This window comes from Schistocerca nitens, chromosome 1 (assembly GCF_023898315.1).
Source record: "Schistocerca nitens isolate TAMUIC-IGC-003100 chromosome 1, iqSchNite1.1, whole genome shotgun sequence".
NCBI classification, from domain to species: Eukaryota; Metazoa; Arthropoda; class Insecta; order Orthoptera; family Acrididae; genus Schistocerca; species Schistocerca nitens.
The window spans coordinates 436,666,720-436,685,033 of NC_064614.1; the positions used below are offsets into that span (position 1 = coordinate 436,666,720).

General features: G+C 44.7%; 1 protein-coding gene across 2 annotated transcripts in view; it reads left to right on the forward strand.

Annotated features, from left to right (window-relative positions):
• The window catches only part of LOC126251359 (leupaxin), a 507,262-nt gene that overhangs the window by 183,113 nt on the left and 305,835 nt on the right, over positions 1-18,314 (forward strand). The window lies entirely within an intron of this gene.

Here is an 18,314-nt window from a genome sequence, read left to right on the forward strand (position 1 = left end):
CGACTCCCGTGGTGATTCATATTCTCTCCAGTGCCAGTGTTCAGCTTCATGCCGCGCACGTACCGCAACAGGAACGAAAAGTAGGGCGTGTGAACCGCACCGCCACTGCACTTTTCCGCAGCTTCTGGCACTGGGACTAAGCGGATGCACGACACAGATCTCTTGCATCGTCTATGTAGTACATTGAAGCATTTTATGCAACATGAGTTCTAGTTCTCACTCCTGAACACCTAATAGATTACTAATGAGGAACACGCCTTCAATGACGAGCATTGTGGAAAAACCGTAACAAGTATTTAAACTTATAACAAATGGGCTCTTGCCAATCACATATAGCGATGAATCTTGTGATTAATACTGCAATACTAGATTCAGTTTTACGCCAATGTCACAGCGTAAGACTAAGAAAAATGTGTTGCATTTTCTGTATTAACAGCGCAGTGTTTCTTAGCAGTATCCAATTGTATTTTCGAAGTTTCTGCAAGATCGTAGTAGACCATGGGTCACACTGCATACCTTTGCTAACGATTTATGTATCTTCTGCGTAACTTTCGGGATAAATGACCACTGTAAAATGATAATGGCGGCTCCCTTTTCTAATAAATCTGATTAAGATTTGCAACCCGCGCTAAACTTTGAAGATTGAAGTTATTATACAGCTTGACTCGGGTGAGCCGCCGCTATTAAAGGTGTAATATAAAAATCCCCTGAAAATATTGACGTACCAGCACAAAAATTATGACTGGGTCACTAGAATAGGTGTATGACTATGTGAAAAATGTTTTGCCGCTCCGGGCGTGACTCAACTCCAAAGAATACTAACTGTTAAAGCATGGAATAAATAAATGTCGTGATCCCACAAACAACCACCATGCTGATAAAAACTGCGGTCTGCGCTCAATTGAAAATAAGACAGTCTCACTTTCCCTTGATTTTATTTGTAAATGAAACTATGAACTAGTGGGAATAAATAAAATTATATATTCTTTTAACGAAATCGCAGGCACTGCACGTCGAAGTAATTTGTTGATGACTGTCCTCAAAAAAGAAATCAATTAGTTTTAACTTCATCAGTCCTAGCTTGGCACAAACGCAAATATGTCAGCCTGAAGTAGATACAGATCAACGACTGACGAATACACAGTTAAGAAAAATCTTTTTTGTGACAATGCCGGATTATCGATGCCGCCACTTGCAAGGGGACCGCAACTGCTGTTCCTCACCGCTTTCATCCAACATCATGGTACACGGGGGGCTTGGCCGGAAATGAAAGTGACAGAAGTGCAAGCTCCAGATAGTCAAACGTTTAGAAAAAACATCATTTTTCGTGTAGTCGGGTGAGGCGTGGCCCATTTGTGTTAGCATACGGTATTTTGCAGGCAGCAGTTGGCGCAGCGGAAGGAGTAGAAAACATTAACTTAAGGGTCGTGGGATCGAGTCCCTACGTGAAAATTTTTGCTTTCAGTTGTTGCGTTACTTACACTGCAAATAAACCGAAATATTGCTCAGTATATTGTAGTCATTAATATTTTCATAAAAGGCATGAAAAGGAAATGGAAAGAAAAATTTGGTGAATGAGCACGCGGCAAAATATAGGAATATCGTCAGTACTTCATCAAAATCTTGGAAACTTATAAAAATCATATATAAAAACTTTTTAATGACGTGAATACAAAGTTCAAAAACAATATTGTATTAGTTCGTTATGAATCTGCTTTCGCCTTCGTAGGCCATCGTCAGATAACTTACGCAGGTTCATAAAGAACTAATAAATATTATTGTGGAACATTAATACTTTACATTTAGGTTATAATATCTCTATGTTCCTCCAATAACCTACGGAACATTGCATAAAATTAAATTTTTATTGAGTGGTGTGATGTAACCTTACGTGCTGAACACATTTCTTTTGTAACTGACTCGTGGACAGGGCAAACAAGTCCACCAGTTATACGACGAGATTTTTCAAGATTGACAAGGATTGCCATCAAGCAGTGTTGAGATGATTCGGCACGAGCACAATGCGCTAATGCAAATCTGCGATGTCTCCCTTTATCATCTGGTAAAGAATTCTTTCAAAAAGCTTCAAAACTGCCCTTACCTCATTGAGAGAGAAATCGCATCCGAGAAGACTGTATCAAAATACAATCAATTGCCAATATTTGGTGAAATGATGCGATACGTATGGTTCGCTGTTACACTGTACCATGAAAGAGAGCTTTTTATGAATTAAAACGGAGTTTGTTTCTCTGTAGAAACTTGAAAACCGCCATGAAATTGTAAAAATTCGGCATTTATGAGATGTACAAGATATCAAAATTAGTACTTCTCCCCCCCCCCCTCCCCCTATTTACGATGAATATCACCACAGCATGTATAGATCATCAAACGTAAAATAATGAAAGCATCTAATTTTAAATACGAAGTTCTCGTGTACGCTTTACAATCCGTTCCTGGCAGTTTGTTTGCAATCCCAAATTTTCATTGACGTTTCCTTTTCGCCTTTTATAAAAGTATTAAAAAATACAGTATGTTGAGTAGTATTGCTGTGTAAATAACGTAAAACCTGAAAATGGTTTCTCGATCCCACGACCTATGGTTACCGTTGTGTACTGTTTTCAGTGCATCACCGCTGCGTGGAAACTACGCTATCGCTAAAGAGGTCATGCCCTGTCCGACCCGCAACCAAACGCAATTTAGAGATTCCTTCAATTAATCTCACTGAATATTTTTCCATAATTTCTTCCGCTCCGGCTATCAGACATTGTGCTGTGAAAAAATATTTTTAAATGTACCGCGTAATGGCGGCTAATTGTTAACAGTCAGAGATCACTGTTACTCGCTCCGCAACAGCTGGAAACATGCTAAATAATTTTCATTAAATATTCTTTTCATAAGATAAATGTGGCGTAGGTTCTTGAAATAACACACGGAGATCACTTTATACTAATATATTCTTACTAGGACACAGTTTACACCATTAAATATTTGCAATTACGTTACGACAGAAACAAATGCTAGCGCAGCACAATAGCTTGCGTACCTTATTCCAGCTAACACCAGAACGAACAGAACAGAACAAAACAGACTAGACAGAAGAATGAGCATTGCATTGTGTTTTATACTCTTACAAAGATAATAATACTTCTTTTAATTACTTACACATTATAATCTAATACAATAAAAATAATGTCTTTTCTGCATCTACCGATCTACACTCCTGGAAATGGAAAAAAGAACACATTGACATCGGTATGTCAGACCCACCATACTTGCTCCGGACACTGCGAGAGGGCTGTACAAGCAATGATCACACGCACGGCACAGCGGACACACCAGGAACCGCGGTGTTGGCCGTCGAATGGCGCTAGCTGTGCAGCATTTGTGCACCGCCGCCGTCAGTGTCATCCAGTTTGCCGTGGCATACGGAGCTCCATCGCAGTCTTTAACACTGGTAGCATGCCGCGACAGCGTGGACGTGAACCGTATGTGCAGTTGACGGACTTTGAGCGAGGGCGTATAGTGGGCATGCGGGAGGCCGGGTGGACGTACCGCCGAATTGCTCAACACGTGGGGCGTGAGGTCTCCACAGTACATCGATGTTGTCGTCAGTGGTCGGCGGAAGGTGCACGTGCCCGTCGACCTGGGACCGGACCGCAGCGACGCACGGATGCACGCCAAGACCGTAGGATCCTACGCAGTGCCGTAGGGGACCGCACCGCCACTTCCCAGCAAATTAGGGACACTGTTGCTCCTGGGGTATCGGCGAGGACCATTCGCAACCGTCTCCATGAAGCTGGGCTACGGTCCCGCACACCGTTAGGCCGTCTTCCGCTCACGCCCCAACATCGTGCAGCCCGCCTCCAGTGGTGTCGCGACAGGCGTGAATGGAGGGACGAATGGAGACGTGTCGTCTTCAGCGATGAGAGTCGCTTCTGCCTTGGTGCCAATGATGGTCGTATGCGTGTTTGGCGCCATGCAGGTGTGCGCCACAATCAGGACTGCATACGACCGAGGCACACAGGGCCAACACCCGGCATCATGGTGTGGGGAGCGATCTCCTACACTGGCCGTACACCACTGGTGATCGTCGAGGGGACACTGAATAGTGCACGGTACATCCAAACCGTCATCGAACCCATGGTTCTACCATTCCTAGACCGGCAAGGGAACTTGCTGTTCCAACAGGACAATGCACGTCCACATGTATCCCGTGCCACCCAACGTGCTCTAGAAGGTGTAAGTCAACTACCCTGGCCAGCAAGATCTCCGGATCTGTCCCCCATTGAGCATGTTTGGGACTGGATGAAGCGTCGTCTCACGCGGTCTGCACGTCCAGCACGAACGCTGGTCCAACTGAGGCGCCAGGTAGAAATGGCATGGCAAGCCGTTCCACAGGACTACATCCAGCATCTCCACGATCGTCTCCATGGGAGAATAGCAGCCTGCATTGCTGCGAAAGGTGGATATACACTGTACCAGTGCCGACATTGTGCATGCTCTGTTTCCTGTGCCTATGTGCCTGTGGTTCTGTCAGTGTGATCATGTGATGTATCTGACCCCAGGAATGTGTCAATAAAGTTTCCCCTTCCTGGGACAATGAATTCACGGTGTTCTTATTTCAATTTCCAGGAGTGTATATTGTATATTTTTATAGTTAGTGTTATTACCTTTCGCAGATAAATCGATGTTTGCAGTTCATTTTGAGTCACATACAGTCGTTTTTATTTATGTTTCACCTCGATAATGGTGAATATTGCAAAAGGGACACTACACGTCTCTGTGTCGTCCTTGTTGTTCCAGTCTGGCGATTTTATTGTTTTCTATCACAGCAAATCTGACTTTCGTGCCGAGTGCCTCCGTATAATCGCATTTGAGCGATCTCGACCACAAGAAGAGGCATGTGCTGTACAGTATGTGTAAATGTAAATATTACTGTATGTGTACAGGTAAATTGAATCGAGAAAGTAGTTCCTTTGCCAGCATCTAGAGACAGGAGACAAATCATGTCGAAGGAAACAACTTTGGAGACGCTCCGGTACGTGTGCTCGTGGGCCCAGCCGCGACGTATTTAGGAACGCCTAGGACCGGTACGGCGACAGCGCGTGACGTCACGAAGTGTGGCCCAGATGGCATCGTGACGCGCAGGCCTTGCTCCACGTCACACGGCGGCAGTGCAGCTCCCGCATCAACTGTAACCACCGACGACCCTACTACTTTACTATACGAGAATGTGTTGGCGGCGCTCCCACCTCACTATTATCTCACCTTTTTCTCCCGGTATGCCGGCCGCGGTGGTCTCGCGGTTCTAGGCGCGCAGTCCGGAACCGTGCGACTGCTACGGTCGCAGGTTCGAATCCTGCCTCGGGCCTGGATGTTTGTGATGTCCTTAGGTTAGTTAGGTTTAAGTAGTTCTAAGTTCTAGGGGACTAATGACCACAGCAGTTGAGTCTCATAGTGCTCAGAGCCATTTGAACCATCTCCCGGTACACGAAACGCCCAACTCGAACAGTTGTGTTTATACATCGTTGGATAACAAGAACCGCAAGTAAAAGAAATGCACATATCATGAATATGGTCACAAGTAATTAACATTGCGCATTTCCGGTGCAAAACGCAGCCTCGAGTTCTAATCCCGTCTGGTTAATAGGTGGATGTTTTAAGCTTGCTGTTACTATGTGCTAGTGCGTGTCCATTCCAAAGGATAAGTAAAAATAATGGAAATGAGAGCCAATAAGTGTGCTATAACACGTTGTCTGCGTGCAGCAGTCGACGCGTTAATGAAGTTCTTAGTTTACGACATGTCAAACATGACTATTACCAGAAAATTCATTCTGGTATAAGACGAAATTTTTTCGCATTCTTATGTAAGTCGTTTTATGAAATAAAACTGTAAATAGAGGCTTTACTGCAAACCGAAATGGTAATAACTAGAAAACGAGTAACGACGGCCAGAGGGAAGCGGACAATTAGAGCAATGCACTGATTCATTTGTTCTTTAATGGTGTTCGGTCGCTCGATCAACCAACCATTTACAGAAAATAACCACTGAACGTGACAAATTTATTTAAGATACTAAACAGATCATGTAATACCAAAGAGCATTTAAATTCGAGTCCTACATCTACATCTACACTCCGCAAGCCACCCAACGGTGTGTGGCGTAGGGCACTTTACGTGCCACTGTCATTACCTCCCTTTCCTCTTCCAGTCGCGTATGGTTCGCGGTAAGAACGACTGCCGGAAAGCCTCCGTGCGCGCTCGAATCTCTCTAATTTTACATTCGTGATCTCCTCGGGAGGTGTAAGTAGGGGGAAGCAATATATTCGATACCTCATCCAGAAACGCACCCTCTCGAAACCTGGACAGCAAGCTACACCGCGATGCAGAGCGCCTCGCTTGCAGAGTCTGCCACTTGAGCTTGCTAAACATCTCCGTAACGCTATCACGCTTACCAAATAACCCTGTGACGAAACGCGCCGCTCTTCTTTGGATCCTCTCTATCTCCTCCGTCAACCCGACCTGGTACAGATCCCACACTGATGAGCAATACTCAAGTATAGGTCGAACGAGTGTTTTGTAAGCCACTTCCTTTGTTGATGGACTACATTTTCTAAGGACTCTCCCAATGAATCTCAACCTGGTACCCGCCTTACCAACAATTAATTTTATATGATAATTCCACTTCAAACGTTCCGCACGCATACTCCCAGATATTTTACAGAAGTAACTGCTACCAGTGTTAGTTCCGCTATCATATAATAATACAGTAAAGGATTCTTCTTTCTATGTATTCGCAATACATTACATTTGTCTATGTTAAGGGTCAGTTGCCACTCCCTGCACCAAGTGCCTATCCGCTGCAGATCTTGCATTTCGCTGCAATTTTCTAATGCTGCAACTTCTCTGTATACTACAGCATCATCCGCGAAAAGCGCATGGACCTTCCGACACTATCTACTAGGTCATTTATATATATTGTGAAAAGCAATGGTCCCATAACACTCCCCTGTGGCACGCCAGAGTTTACTTTAACGTCTGTAGACGTCTCTCCATTGAGAACAACATGCTGTGTTCTGTTTGCTAAAAACTCTTCAATCCAGCCACACAGCTGGTAACTTTGTTTATCAGGCGAAAGTGCGGAACTGTATCGAACGTCTTCCGGAAGTCAAGGAAAAGGCATCTACCTGGGAGCCTGTATCTAATATTTTCTGGGTCTCATGAACAAATATAGCGAGTTGGGTCTCACACGATCGCTGTTTCCGGAATCCATGTTGATTCCTACAGAGTAGATTCAGGGTCTCAAGAAACGACATGATACGCAAGCAAAAAACGTGTTCTAAAATTCTACAACAGATCGACGTCAGAGATACAGGTCTATAGTTTTGCGCATCTGCTCGACGACACTTCTTGAAGACTGGGACTACCTGTGCTCTTTTCCAATCATTTGGAACCTTCCGTTCCTCTAGAGACTTGCGGTACACGGCTGTTAGAAGGGGGGCAAGTTCTTTCGCGTACTCTGTGTAGAATCGAATTGGTATCCCGTCAGGTCCAGTGGACTTTCCTCTGTTGAATGATTTCAGTTCCTTTTCTATTCCCTACAGTAGTAAGGGCTTAATTATAACTGTGGGTAGTGTTACACATCATAGTCATTAGAATCATTATTTTCACAAAGGACACGAGTTGGATTATTTTGCTTCGTATGTCTTGAGACGCTGTTTATAAACACACACTAAATATATACAGTATCCGATGAAAAGTATTGGGATACCTATACTAATGGATGTTATTATGGGGTACCTCCGCCATTCGCCGATATGACGGTGTGAACTTGGCTGGGGTACTTACAGTGTGGTGTCTGAACATCTGTGGAGGAATGCAGACCATTATTCGTCAAGAACCGAAACCAGAGAAGCCAGTGGTGTTGGACACTGGCGGAAGTTCTAACTTATCTCCACGGTGTTCCATTGGATACAGGTCAGGACTGTAGGCACGCCATCCATTTCAGTACACACACAATTGCCTCACACATGCTGCTTTACAACAGCGTGCATTTTCGTGCTGATACAGTCATCGTCTCCCAACTATTACTCTACTGTAAGTAGTACACGATGCTGTAAAATGTGTTTATATGCTTCTGTATGTAGCATTTTCCTAAGAACACTACGAGGACCGCCGAAAAACACCTCCATACTGTAACACCACCTTCTCCGTAATACACTGTTGGCACTACGCACGATGCCAGATAACGCTCTACAAGCTTAAAATTACCAAATAAGCAGCAACCAGTCGCAAGATCATGTTCTCTTTATTTTATTTTGCATATCGATTTCGACTGATTAACAGCCATCACCGGTGCTTTCAACGTGTATATTCCATGAGTAATAACACTGTCTTAAACAGACGTCTACAAGCTGTCGCCAACCCAAAGCCTTCCATCGGGTTGCCACAGGGTATAGCGTGACTCATCATTCCAGATCATTCGTTTCCAGTCATCCGCTGTTCAGTGGCGCCGCTCGTTTCGCCACCTAAAACGTCGCTTCATAAATGTGCGGCTTTCTTGGAGCCCCATCGTTTCCAACTGTTACGCATACTCATTGTGCTGGCTGGGCTGCTGTTAGCACTCCAGAAGTCACGAGTGATTACTTCGGCTGATTACATGCGACTTTTTACAACCACTCACAGCAATCCTCGACATTTGCTATCCGTCAGTACATGGGATCCGCGTGGTCGTGGTGTAGCTGTGATTGTTCCATCACGTTTCCACTTCACAATCACATCACCATAGATTTGGGCAGCGTTAGAAGGATTGAAAGGTCGCTGATGGATTTGTTACTCAGGTGGCATCCAGTGACTAGTCCACTTTTGAACTCGGTGACCTTTCCTAACCGACCCATTCTGCTATTACTGCTTCTCTACTGAGAATGGCGTCCGGATACTTTTGATCAGACAGTGCACATTACTTTTAGTTGTAGATAAATGGTATGTTGTCGTGGAATAGTCGCATTCATGGAGTGAAGGGATCTCTGTGATAGGAATTTTCATTTGCAAATAAATCCGCAACTTGCGACTGTTGGATGAGGCTGGGGTGGTAGTTCTTTTACAGACATTTTTGGCCACAATGGGGAATGACTCTATGCTTACGATTACCGCATGTCCATCAATCGATATTCTGCTTAATTATACAGAATACTAGACGTACGGTGCCAGCGCTGTGCGAGAATCAAAATGTATTATGCAGGCACCTATCACTGCTTAACGCTTAGGACGGTTGCACGGACCATGTGGCAGGTCTCTATCATAGAGAAAAAATACAAAATGAACTGAGACCGGCCCTGGAACAAAGATCTAGTAAATATTTGCGCTATTTGGCGCCTCATTATGATTTTGTGCTCAGCTCTGCAACTGGCACAGCAAAGTAATGGAACGGTAGTGCATCAACTGACCAATTTTGATACTGGTTCCAGACTTCACTACTGCGACTGCCTGTTGCAGTCTGTGCACTATGGGGCGGGGGAAGGGGGGAGGGTACGAAGATTATGAACTGCACTTTTTCTCTCATGAAGCTTGGCTCTGTTCTGGAAATTCTCTTCGGTTCCATCAAGAGTTTCTGCGTGGTATGAAAACAAGAATGTGGTGAGCAGTCGGTGCAACACAAGTTATTCTACCGATAATTTTCCGCAAAGCCCTAACTTCCGCTAAGTATGTGAACAGTATACTGCATTTCATTTTCATAGAACTAACAGTTGGAAAATTTTATTTGTTATTTTTTCTGTATTCTATGGAATGGAGTACATAGCGCGGTAATTTTTATATTCAGTAAGGTATAATACTTTTTTCAAACGCTATGAATTTCACCTGTCCGACGTAATAATTATTTAACGGTTGAGCGGGCCGTTGTGGTCGAGCGGTTCTAGGCGTTTCAGTCCGGAACCACGCGGCTGCTACGGTCGCAGCTTTGAATCCTGCCTCGTGTATGGATGTGTGTGATGTCCTTAGGTTAGTTAGGTTTTAGTACTTCTAAGTCTAGGGAACTGATGACCTCAGATGTTAATTCCCATAGTGCTTAGAGCCATTTGAACCATCTAACGGTTGAAGAATACCCAGACCAATACGCTTTTTTGATTTACTGTTTGTTTCTGTATTAGTGTACTGCTGTATATTCCGTGTAAATATTCAGTTTGATTGCAACTGGAAGAGGTAAGAGTTGGATGAGCCGAGTTGTTAGTTTCATGTACCAGTCGCCGTCACGAGGACAAGGGGGTCATAGTGTGGTGTCAGTGACTGATCTCCTCAGTCACTGTCGCTGATCCATTATTCACGAGTATCAGATTTTTGCCATTTGTAGATCCTAATATTTCCGTTCCACTTATGTAGTTCATTTTACTCCCGCATGCATGTTGTTACGAATTGATGTCTCCACATTGCAATAATGGAAGTGGCAACTTGTTTGAAGAGATAATAAAAAATATGTTTTTATTCATGCTCAAGGAGGTTTGTGCAGTGCCGATTTTTTCCTGATTTTATTAGTATAATAATTCTTCCGCGCCACCGATGAAGTGAAATAGCGGACGTGTCTATCATAAGAGCGAGTTCTCCTCTTTAGCGAAAATTTAACTGAGAGTTCAACCAACTTTAGGTGATGTTTCCAGAATGAGATTTTCACTCTGCAGCGGAGTTTGCGCTGATATGTAACTTCGTGGCATATTAAAACTGTGTGCCGGACCGAGACTCGAACTCTGGACCTTTGCCTTTCGCGAGCAAGTGCTCTTACCAACTGAGCTACCCAAGCACGACTCACGCCCCTTCCTCACAGCTGTCCGGCACACAGTTTTAATCCGCCAAGAAGTTTCAACTTTAGGTGAGTGTGTGAGTGTCCTTCCACGTGCACTTTTTTTGAAACTATATAGCTCCACTAGACATTGCGGAGATTAATTATATTTCCTAACATCTACTTTATACGTCATAATGTCAGCTCCAAGTTCTGTTTGTTCCACTGTTGATGCGATTGTATAAGGTTGATGCAAAAATCGTAACGTTTTTGTTTTGCTGTTGGTATTCCGGTTGCTATGGATTTATGTAGGGATAGTCATTTTTTATTTGTAGTTGTCTATTGCTATTTGAGTTTACATATTGCCATTTTGTTACTTTGAGATAGTGAGTGGAGCTGTGGCCGCTAGGAAACGGGGTGCCAAGTGGAGAAATCGGAACATTTAGGAGACACTTTCCTCTTTGAGTCCAGTAGAGGGATAAGAGCAGCGGAGGCAGCCAGAAAGGTTTGCGCCGTGTATGGGGATAACACCACGCCAGGAGAATGGTTTCCTCGTTTTACACATGATCGTTTTGACATTAGTGACTCCACTTTCAGGAAGACTTTCGGAGATTGTCGAAGATCGTTTAAAGGGTATAATGCACAATACTGGACGTCAGTGTACTCGAAAACTGACAGATGTGAATTGTGTGCATCCACCATCGTGCGATATTTGCATGTAGTGTGAAAGGTTCAAAAATCTGGTGTATGGTATCGGATGCTCTAATCCAAATGACAAATATCAGCGGTTGGCCGCATGTGCATCTCTGCTTGCTCCTCATCAATTGGCTCGTGAATAACACCGATCGTTCTTATCCTGTATCGTTACGGGTGAAAAGAAATTATGTCTTTATGCTAACATAAGGAAAAGAAAGGAATAGTTGAGCCCAAACAAAGCAGCAAGTCCCCGTAACTGGAACACCTGCACGCATCCTCAAAAGATGTTACGTAACTGATGCGACAGCGACGCTGTGGTGTACTATACGAATTACTTCCCCGAGGTGTAACCATCATCTCGGACCTTTATTGTAAACAACTCAGACGTCTTGCAGATGCAATCCAAAAACAGTCACCAGAAGACGACTGTGTTAAGTGATGCTGCTGTACGATGACGCCCGCCCGCGTTCTGCTAGACTGAGAAAACATTTTACAGAAATTGGGTTGGGAAGTCATCCCATACCCACCTTATTCGCCTGATCGTGTGCTTTCAGATTTTTACCTGTTCCGCTCTCTATCGAACAACCATCAAGAAGCTTCCTTTCCGGAGGGAAATGTGCTCCGAACTTGGTTCAGTTAGTTCTTCTCTTCAAAACCACTTCATTTTTTCTGTCGCGGAGTCGAAAAGTTACCCCAGTGTTGGGAGATTATTGTAAATCGTGAAGGAGAATGTATCATTGATGACTAAAGTCTCTTGTTATGTGTAGCTCTCACCTTTCTTGAGCCTTGTCCCGCGGTGATGGAGGTTGGGCCATAGACGACTGGAACACCGTGGCTCTTGAGTTGTAAGAGCTGGTGGTTGAGTTCGAATGTGGCGCAGACCCCACGAAGCCGTGGACACAAGTTGTCAACAAAGCACTGTGCAAAAATGGACTGGGTCCTTTGATTCAACTGAATCAATCATTCACGGGAAATGGTTATGTTCGGCTACTTGGAGATCATTTGTAGCCATTCATAGACTTCATCTTCCCAAACAACGATGGCTTTTTATAGATGACAACGCACCATATCACCGCGCCACAATCTTTGCGATTTGTTTGAAGAACATTCTGGACAATTCGAGCGAATGATTTGGCCATCCAGATCACTCGAGATGAATCCCATCGAACATTTATTGGGACATAATCGGGGGAGGTCAATTCGCGCACAAAATCCAGCACCGGCAACTTTCGCGATTATGGAAGGCTATAGAGGCAGCGTGGCTTAATACTTTTACAGGGGGGGAAGGGGGGGAGGACTTCCAACGACTTGTTAAGTCCATGCCACATCGAGTTGCTGCACTGAACCGGGCAGGAAGAGGTCCGACACGATATAAGGAGATACACCACGCCTTTTGTCACATCACTGTATTCGCCACTAGAAAAAAAAGGCTAACCCGCGAAAACATTTATCTTTTACAGAAGCATAGATGAATACATCGACCGCAAAACAGAGCTTCTGGTCATCCAATCTTCCTCCCACCTCAATCTGTGACGTATCGATGGTGTCGAATACAACAGAAATAAAATTATATCAATTTCAGCATTGTATTGAGGTAGTACATTCCGTAACACAGAAAAGCGATTAAATCAATCAATGGCATGGGCATAGTGGATTCGAACTAATAAAAAAAAACTCAGAACAGGTAAAACTACTGTGGTATATACGAGAGTGAGTCAGATGAAAACCTTAAATATTATTTATTGTGCAGAAGTGGTACAAAGCTGTATAACTTTTCAACATAATCCCCCCCACGCTCAATGCAAGTCCTATAGCGCTTACAAAATGCATAAATTCCATTAGAAAAGTCCTTTTGGTAGTCCGCACAACCACTCATGCACCGCGTGGCGTATCTCTTCATCAGAACGCAACTTCTTTCGTCCCATTGCGTCTCTGAGTGGTCCAAACATATTGAAATCACTTGGGGCAAGGTCAGGTGAGTGTGGTGGATGAGGAAGACACTCAAAATGCAGGTCTGTGATTGTTGCAACTGTTGTACAGGCACTGTGGGGCCTTGCATTGTCATGTTGCAAAAGGACACCTGCTGAAACCAATCCACGTCGCTTTGATTTGATTGCAGGCCGCAGATGATGTTTTAGGAGATCTGTGTATGATGCACTGGTGACAGTGGTCCCTCTAGTCATGTAATGCTCCAAAGTGACACCTTTTTCGTCCCAAAAGAGAGTCAGCATAACCTTCCCTGCTGACGGTTATGTTCGAAACTTCTTTGGTTTTGGTGATGAGGAATGGCGCCATTCCTTCGTTTCCGGTTGGTGGAAGTGAACCCACGTTTCGTCCCCAGTAACGATTCTTGCAAGGAAGCCATCACCTTCTCGTTCAAAGCGCCGAAGAAGCCCTTCACAAACATTAACACGTCGTTCTCAAATCTCAGGAGAGCTGCTGTGGCACCGGTCTTGTAGATACTTTGTGAAACTGGAGCACATCATGCACAAAGTGGTGTGCTGACCCATGACTAATCTGTAAACATGCTGCAATGTCATTCAGTGTCACTCGGTGGTTTTCCTTCACTATGGCTTCAACTGCTGCAATGTTCTGTGGAGTCACAACTCGTTGTGCCTGACCTGGACGAGGATCATCTTCCACTGAAGTCACACCATTTGCGAACTTCGTACTCCATTCATAGACTTGCTGCTGTGACAATCATGCATCACCGTACTGAACCTTCATTCGTCGATGAATTTCAATAGGTTTCACACCTTCGCTACAAAATCCGAATAACAGAACGCTGTTCTTCCCTGGTGCAAGTCGCAAGTGGGACGGCCATCTTTATGCTGATACTGCGACGGTGTGTGTGCATCTGCACTATGCTGCCACCTACAGGCCATTCTGCACGCTGTTTGTAGCACACTTACCAACTTACAGGATAACGGCGCGAAATTTCGATTTGTTATTACAAATTTAAGGTTTTCATTTGACTCCCCCTCGTATCAATGATTCGCACAGATAGTCGAGCGCGTTAGCACATCGCTTCCGTGATCCAGCGAGGTACGCCGGCCCCACATCGAATCCGACTGGCGGATTAACGATGATGGTCGGTGTGCCAGCCAGCCTGGATGTGTTTTTAGGTGGTTTCCCAACCGAATATGTGCGCAGGATCCGCCTCAGTTACACGAATAGCAAACATTTAGAAAACGTTCGCACACTTTCACACGGGTAACGCTAGGCGCAGACAACTGGGCTACACACATTACTGGGAAAGGCGGGCAAGGGTTGGCGAAACAAAGGGCATCCGGCCACCCACTACCACTAACATTGCCAAATATGACTCCGTGAAGGTATGGGATAAAGGTAAGGAAATAGAAAAAATGCTATGCTAGACATCTGCAGAACTTCGACCAACGTTGTCTAGTAGTACACCGTACAATAAGAATCAAATCTTGTCACCCTCAAACTTCAAAAGATAACCAACCATACACACCAACCTGCGAAACGTAACAGTCATCAAGCAGGACGTAACTGTTTCGTTCGTGCGTAAGTTCGTAGACTTTTCCCATAAGTTTAATAAACACAACAGTTATACATAACAGAGACCCGCCAGGGTAGTCGAGAGCGGTAACGCGCTGCTTCCTGGATTCGAATAGGCGCGCCGGCCCCGGATCGAATCCGCCCGGCGGATTAACGACGAGGGCCGGTGTGCCGGCCAGCCTGCATGTGGTTTTTAGGCGGTTTTCCACATTCCGCTAGGTTAATACCGGGCTGGTCCCAACGTTCCGCCTCAGTTACACGGCTCGCAGACATCTGACGACATCCGCACCCTTCCCTGGCTCAAACTAGACACAGACAATTGGGGTACAGTAATTCCGTCCCGGGGGACACGGGGTGGCGACAGGAAGGGCACCTGGCCACCCCTTACATTAACATGCCACATCCGATTAACCATGGCCCACCCTGCATCATCGCGGGACAAGGCTCAAGAGAGAGAGAGAGAGAGATACACATAACAGAGACTTTAGTCATCAATGATACATTCTCCTTCGCGATTTACAATAATCTCCCAACACTGGGGTAACTTTTCGACTCCGCGACAGAAAAAATAAAGTGGTTTTGAAGAGAGTAACTAACCGAACCAAGTTCGGAGCGCATTTTCATCCGGAAAGGAAGCTTCTTGATGGTTCTTCGATATAGCGGCACTATAAATTGTCTATTTTTTTTACATAACTGACGGTTTTTGCACACACATTACACCCATTTTCTGCATTAAATGTATTTTGAGAGCTATTTGTTCTTTCATAAGTCATGCTAGGGGTACTGGAAGGAGTGAATTTCTCCTTTTCGTTCTTAGCACATGCTCTAAATCCACTGGGCGTTTAAGTTTATTTGCTATATCCAATATTTATAACTGTACCCGCATCTGGTGATCTACGACCGGCTCTGTTGTTACATGGATGGTACCTGCGGCTGTGGCCACAGCTTCAGTTCTTGCTGCTGTTTCTGTAGGTACTTACATCTTTGGTCGGGGTCATTGTAGTCAGGCCACGACCCTTGCCGTAGTGTTCGCCGTGCATGTCGCTTGGCAAGTAGACTCCTGAGCACAGCTGCCGGTACACGGCTTTAAGCGCACACCTTCAACAGAGTTATAGTGTGTGTGTGTCGTAGCAAAAAAAGCCCAAATTTATCACTAATATGCGGAGTCATCCGAATTATGAATGTTGTTTACATAGCAAAGGAAGGATGTGTAGAGTCCTTCATGAAACTGTAACAGAGCATGCGACTTCCCGGCGGAATCTGGATTAATCTCATCACTGTTTGTGTGGGCAGAGCACAGCAATGACACTTATTGTTGTGTGATGAGCTTAATATTGACCATTCTGTTTCCAGAATAGGCAGTGGTCGAGAAGAAGAAATACCGTGGCTTCGCCGTTTACAAAACTGCTCCAAGTACAGGTTACTCCGGAGATAGTTCCAACTCCTAGAGGCTCCCGGCGTTTCTTTGCATATCGTGATTGCTCAGCAGTAATGTAATTACGTTCACTGCTGTTCGCCCAGGCACCGGTCGTGAAACGACCATCGGATTTCTTGTGAAACAAAGTCGGTACGATTCCACTGGTGTCTGACGAACAGTGTTGTTACTGGTCACTGTTCATAAAATGGAACTACACGAGGAGCTATCAAGAGAAGGGTCAGGTGGGGACGGTTTTGTTTGAAAATGAGTTACCTATTCGAAACCTTCATCCAAAAGAAACAGCTTGCTGCTCTCCATGAATCCGAATGTGAACTAGAGGTCGATGTACTATTCACAAGTACAGCGTATTTCATGTTCGACTTATATCTTCTGATTCCAGAGCAAATTATTCCGGTCACGTTAATTTTTTTCTGATTTCCTGCAACTCTATGGTTGTCTCTGGGAATAATGATTTATAAATGCTCACATACATATATCCTGTTGCGGTTGTTGCAATTCTGCTGTTTAATTGATCTAATTTACATCTAAAAACAGTTCAAACAGTATATCAACATAACGCAGAGAAAATGTTCTGTAAGAAGACTTTAAAATCAATTTCTTTTGTTTGTTTTCTGAAACAGCTTTATATTTTTGTGGATAGAAATGGTACACTGGTTTTGTGTCTACTTTGTTGAGCGTTTTTGATTAATTAATCCCTTGTGTAATGTAAATAATTTGAAAGCTGTGCTAATAATGGCTAAGCTTCGCCTCAGCTTTCGTTCAACATTATAATTTATTGTATTGCTGTGGAGTAAAAGATTTCTAGGTTAAATTGGAAAATGTGTGTCTCATTGGTACAATACACTACTGGCCATTAAAACTGCTACACCACGAAGATGACGTGCTACAGACGCGAAATTTAACCGGCAGGAAGAAGATGCTGTGATATGCAAATGATTAGCTTTTCAGAGCATTCACGCTAGGTTGGCGCCGGTGGCGACACCTAGAACGTGCTGACATAAGGAAAGTTTCCAACCGATTTCTCATACACAACAGCAGTTGACCGGCGTTGCCTGGTGGAACGTTGTTGTAATGCCTCGTGTAAGAAGGAGAAATGCGTACCATCACGTTTCCGACTTTGATAAAGGTCGGATTGTAGCCTATCGCGGTTGCGGTTTATCGTATCGCGACATTGCTGCTCGCGTTGGTCGAGATCCAATGACTGTTATCAGAATAAGGAGTCGGTTTGTTCAGGAGGGTAATACGGAACGCTGCGCTGGATCCCAACGGCCTCGTATCACTAGAAGTCGAGATGACAGGCATCTTATCCGCATGGCTGTAACGGATCGTGCAGCCACGTACCGATCCCTGAGTCAACAGATGGGGACGTTTACGAGACAACAACCATCTGCACGAACAGTTCGACGACGTTTGCAGCAGCATGGACTATCAGCTCGGAGACCAGAATGGCAAAACGTCATTTTTTTTCGGATGAATCCAGGTTCTGATTACAGCATCATGATGGCCGCATCCTTGTTTGGCGACATCGCGGTGAACTCGCATTCGAAGCGTGTATTCGTCATCGCCATACTGGCGTATCACCCGACGTGATGGTATGGGGTGCCATTGGTTACACGTCTCGGTCACCTCTTGTTCGCATTGACGGTACTTTGAACATTGGACGTTACATTTCAGCTGTGTTACGACCCGTGGCTCTACCCCTCATTCGATCCCTGCGAAACTCTACATTTCAGCAGGATAATGCACGACCGCATGTTGCAGGTCCTGTACGGACCTTTCTGGAGACAGAAAATGTTCGACTGCTGCCGTGGCCAGCACATTCTCCAGATCTCTCACCAATTGAAAACGTCTGGTCAATGGTGGCCGAGCAACTGGCTCTTCACA